The sequence below is a fragment of the Leucoraja erinacea genome, chromosome 28 (assembly GCF_028641065.1).
Source record: "Leucoraja erinacea ecotype New England chromosome 28, Leri_hhj_1, whole genome shotgun sequence".
Lineage (NCBI taxonomy): Eukaryota > Metazoa > Chordata > Chondrichthyes > Rajiformes > Rajidae > Leucoraja > Leucoraja erinaceus.
Genome location: NC_073404.1, coordinates 8,392,128 through 8,398,127, shown reverse-complemented (window position 1 = coordinate 8,398,127; position 6,000 = coordinate 8,392,128).

The window sequence follows — 6,000 nt, the reverse complement described above, 5'->3', positions numbered from 1 at the left end:
GCGCTTACTGCGATCTCCAGCGGTCGACTTCGGCGAGGCGATGGCAGCGGAGGGCTGGATGTCCATGTGAGGCTGCTGGTGGAACCACCGTCTTGCTGCTTGGCCAGCCACAGCTTGTCGGCCTGTTCGGCGAGCTGCAGGGGGTCGGCAAAATCTGTTCGAGCGAGGAGCAGGCGGATGCTGTCGGGCATCTGCTCGAGGAAGGCCTGCTCGAACAGCAGGCAGGGCTGATAGCCATCTATAAGAGGGAGCATCTCGTTCACCAGCGCGGATGGCTCACGATCGCCGAGGCCATCCATGTGCAACAGGCGGGCCGCGCGATCGCGGCGACTGAGCCCGAAATTGCGTAGCAGCAGCACCTTGAGACCCTTGTACTTGCCGAACGTAGGCGGATTTTGCAGGTAAGGCAACAATCGGGTGGCAGTCTCCCAACCACGTGGAAGTAGCATCCACGACGATGTTGCGGAGCTCGAATTGGGCCTCAATGTGGGTGAACCACACTTGAGGCGGTACCGCCCAGAAACGGGCAGCTTCAGGGCCACCGCGTTTTGCTGGGCAGGCTGGGTGTGGGGGTTTTCGACGGCATTTATTATAATGATCCAAAATAACGTTCGGACCAGCGGGGTCACCACTTTAGCAAGACAGGTAGGTTGAGTTAAATGATTTTTTATTGACAAACAAAAAACGAAGATTGAACTCAGTACACGCGGGCCTGGTCAGCTAACTTTAGAATAGCTCCTGCTGCTGGGTGGAGCGCTGTCGGCCGAACAGAAAAACCCGCGAACTCACCCCCAAGGTCATGAGATCGGGCCAACCAATGACGAGGGTTCGCATTTCCCCCAAACCACCACTAGGTGCCGCTACAGCTTGCAATATTGAATGTTTAATTAATAGAATAAGCTCAATGACCTCGCACCAATGCAAACTACTCAGAGAATAGACATGTTTTATATAAACACAAAAAGCTGGAGTAACTCAGCGGGTCAGACGTCACATCTGGAGAAAAGTAACGGAGAGAGAGGAAATGCAGGGGTTACTTGAAGTTAGAGAAATCAATATTCATACCACTGGGTTGAACTCTTATACATCGGCGAGACCAAACGTAAACTGGGCAATCGTTTCGCTGAACACCGTTACTCAGTCTGCCTGGATCTACCCGATCTCCCGATTGCCAAACACTTTAATTCCCCTTCCCATTCCCACACTGACCTTTCTGTCCTGGGCCTCATCCATTGTCAGAGTGAGGCCAAATGCAAATTGAAGGAACAGCATTTCATATTTCGCTTGGGCAGCTTACCACCCAGCGGTATGAATATCGATTTCTCTAACTTCAAGTTCTCTAACTTAACCAGCATCTGCAGGTCCTTCTTACACAGATGGGTTTTATATGATTGACATGTCCAGTATTTTTTTTCTTCATTTCTATATTAACACAAGCAGAATTTTTGGAAATCTGTATTTATCATTTCAGCGCGTTGCCCTGGACATGTCACACATAGTTTTGTTTTTAATATCCTTTGCTTTATATGAACACTGGATGAACACTGTAAGTGGTGCTGGATAGAATAATGTCTCTTTTCAGCTCTGAGACCATAGTTCAACAGGTCTTCCTCTTTGGTGGCCGCAAGAGGCTTTGCCTTGTGAAATTAGATTGGGCCGGCCTCTGTTCATTTCCCAAGGGCTCTGGGTCAGAGAACAAAGCTGGCAACAACTTGCAATGAACTGACAACTTTACTTAGAATGGCATTGAGCTCTCAGAGATGGGAAATGGAAATATGATGAATGATGAAGCTGCTTCACTGCTTTGTTGTCAGAAGTACTTCTATTGCATCCTTTTTAAAGATGCATCTTTCCTATAACATGGAGCCCAAAACTGAACACAATACCCCAAATCCAGCCTTAACCCACGACTTATACAACTGCAATATGACCCCTCCCAACGTCTATACTCAATGCACTGACTGATGAAGGCCAATGTGCGAAAATCCTTTTTGACCACCCTATCTACCTGTGATGCCATTTTCAATGAACGATGTACCTGTGCTCCTGGATCTCTCTGCTCTACAACACTCCTCAGAACCCGACCGTTCACTGCGTAGGTTCTGCCCTTGCTGGTGCTCCCAAAATGCAACACCTCACATTTCCCTGGGTTAAATTCCATCAACCATTCCTCAGCTCATTTGCCCAACCGATCAAGATCCTGCTGCAATTTGTGACAACCATCTTCACTATCTACAATACTACCCACTTTTGTGTCATCTACAAACTTGCTAACCATGCCATGTACGTTCTCATCCAAATCATTGATATAAATGGCAAACCCTCCCTCCCTCCCTCCACCCCACACCCACCCTTCAGTTTCTTCCTATACAAGGTAAAAGGGGACCTAGGAGGGTGCTCGTTCAAAGACATGGGCTAGGCTCAATGGGCCAAATGGCATCCATCCACTGCCTCATCTTCCTCGCCCCATGCCTTCTGCAGGGACCACGCTCTCTGTCACTCCATGGTATACTGAACTTTCCCCATCCACAACCCTCCTTCTCTCTACCACAACCTCTGGCACTTTCCCCTGTAACTGTAGGCAGAACAACACTTGTTCCGACACCTCTGCTTCCGCCAACAACCAGCAACCTAAAAAAAACTTTTCAAGCGAGGCAAGATTCACATGCACCTTCTCCAACCTCTTCTGCTGGATTCGGAGCACCTGATGTGACCTCCTCCACATTGCCGAGACCAAGTGCAATCATTTTGTGGAGTACCTGTACTCTCTCTGCAATGGCAAACTAGGCTCAAGTGTAGGGTTCAAGAGCCTGATGGTTGTTGAGATTAAACTGTTCCTGAATCTGGAGGTTATGGTTTTCAGACACCCAGACTTCCCTCTCGATGGCAGGAGTGAAATGAGAGTGTAGCCTTGATGATGCTGGCTGCCTTTTTGAGGCAGTGCCTTCTATAGATCACCTATGTGCTTCTCCGGCCGGGTCCCCTCCACCTATTGCTCCCATCTGCCCACCCCACCATTCCCCACTACTTCCTTTCCCATCAGATTCCATCATCTTCATCCCTTTGTTAACTCCACCGCATCTCAGCCTCTATCTCTACCCCTCTCTCCCTGACCTGACTCTATCCACCAATTCACCTCTCCTCACTGGGAACCAACTATAGCTCGCCAGGTCTTGGCCCTCTTACCTTCACCCCCTCACATATTTCTACTAGCTATCCCCCCTCAACTCTTTCCGTTCTGATGAAGCATCTCCAGCCAAAACATCTGCAAAGTTACGTTTCTTTGAAGAATTCCCTCCTTGAAGAACTCCAGGTCTCCCCTCTCCACTCACTTACCTATTTTCTCTTTTCCTTGTTTTTCATCATGTAGCAATTAAAATTCACTTACACCTATTATATTTCCTGTTATGTTGTAAAAGGACAAAACTGAAACATCAATTCCGTTTTCCTCTCCCCACGGTGGTTCTCACAGTTTTCGTTTATTTTTTTAATTTTAGTTAACCACCTTGTATATCCTTCACTCACTGGGCCGTTAAAACAATAAATACTTTTTTGGACTTTTGTTAGGAAGGTAAGAGATATCAGTGCCTCTTTATCGTAAGACGATTGATTTTTGTTTTGCTTCTGCTTTCTCTCAGCCTCATTTCAAATTATTCCAAACGGACCTTGTGTGCAGGATGGATTTGAATGAATTGCTTTTTGATTAAAGTGATCTGAAGAGGGAAAACAGATGGATTTTTTATCTGAACCAGCTGTTTCACAAATTCCACAAATTCCTGCATGTGCCTGACTTCTATAGCCATCAAATCTCCCATGTATAAAAATCAACAGAGCAGCCGTTCTGCGCCTCTTTAGGCGCAACTCACTAATGTCTGATTCGTAACCATCTCCACTCTCATTTTACAACACCAGGATAGCTGTCCATTTGCAGAGAAAGAGAGAAAGAGAGAGAGAGAGAGAGCGCTGCCCCAGAATAGCATGCAGCATAAAAACACCGTAATTTTTTTAAGGTGAGCATGTTGGACTGATGATAGAATTCAAGTTTCAAATACAGAGTTGAAATGACTTACCGTTTCAATTTATTTTACAACCCAGCTCCCTATAATTTATTACTTCATTTCAAGTTCCCATCAGTATTCTTGAAGATCACTTAAGATATTTCGCAGATTAATAAAACTGTGCATCATTAAGATTATATTTTTTCCCAGAATGATTTGCTGAATTATCTCTGCTCAGTGGCACCACGAGTAATTCATTTCAAAAGACAGAAGGACATTGGTGTAGAATTTCCATTGAATTGATCAAAAGATTCGGTTTTCTAAAAGCTTGCTTTGGATTGTACTTGTCAATGAGTGAAAATTGTTGGTAGATGAGGTTTTGAAGCTTGTTAGCATACGATTACATAAACCTGGTTTTATTAAATAGATGCATTGATATTTAAAAGAGGAAGGACAATGTTAATTTGTCTTCCATTTGCAGATTCTGGTCAATCTCTGGTAGATTCTTTTGCATATTTTGAAAGTATTCCAGATGAGATTAAGATCTAGAGAATATAAGGAACTGCAGATGTTGATTTACAAAAAAAGATACAAAGTGCTAGAGTAAGTCAGCGGGTAATGCAGCATCTCTGGAGAACATGGATGGGTGATGTTTTGTGTTGGAATCCCTCTTCAGACTAATGGAGGTAGGGTGGTGAAAACCAAAGATCATAGAGCGGATGATCTTTGGTGAAAACTGGAAGAGAGGAGGCCAGGACAAAGCCTAGAAAATGATAGGTAGAAACAGATGAGGGTTTTTTTTTTGAAAGGCAGTTGGTTGGACAAAGGACAGTGATGAGCAGGCAGCAAGTGTGAGATAAGGGCAGACAATGTGAAGCTAATCGTGAAGCTAGATGAAGGAATCTAAGTGGAAGGGGATCCATGGGTGGGAATCCAATTGGGGCTCAGAGAAGATCGAAGGCAAAAATAATAAAAAAATAAAAAGGTGGGGGGGGGGGGGGGGGGGGGGGGGGGGAGTAGTTGTTTGCAGGTTAGTTTCCTAAAATTGGAGAATTCAATGGTGAAATGATAGATGTGTTTTTGTGATTGATGGAGGATGGTGAGTGTTTGAAATTCTTTATCCTAGAGAGTTGTGAAATGCCAGTTGTTGAGTATATTCAATCCAGGGCAGTAAATCTTCATAACTTACTGGTTATGGCTTTAACCGGACAAGCAGAGCTGATGTAGAGCTTCGATTGGAGTCAGCAGAGGGAAGAGTTTGTTCTGAATTGTTCTGAAACAGATCTTAATTTGGGGAAAAAAAAACACCTTCTTACCTCATTTCACTCTTCAGTTTCCCAATTTTCATTACTATAACTAATGACCATTCTTCAGGTCTCGACCCGAAACGTCACCCATTCCTTCTCTCCAGAGATGCTGCCTGTCCCGCTGAGTTACTTCAGCTTTTTGTGTCCATCTTGAGTTTGACTATATATCCTTTCTCTGCCTCTCATGATCTTATGTACTTCTATTACGTCACCTCTCAGCCTTCTTCACTCCAGGGAAAACAAGGCCAACCTATCCAATCCCTACCCATAACGAAAGCCCTCCAATCCAGCAATATTCCAATGAATCACCTCTCCACTCTAATCAGCTGAATCACATCCTTCACATTGTGTGGTGATCAGAACTACATGCAAAACTTCAACTGCTGTCAAACCCATGATTTGTAAAGTTGTATCTGCGGGTTTTGTTGGTTGGGGGCTTCTGGACTCTCAGGTATTGTCTCAGGTATTGTCCACAGTGTATTCTATGTATTTTCTGTCTGCGTTCGTTTTAAATCTGCGGGTTTGTTGGTTGGGGGCTTCTGGACATCTGAATTTCCCTGAGGGGATCAATAAAGTATTTATAATATAACATCAAACTCTTATATTCTGTGCTCCGACTTATGAAGGAAGGCAAGCATGCCCTTTGCCTTCTTCACCACCCCGACTCCTTGTTTTGTCCCTTCCAGGGAACTGTG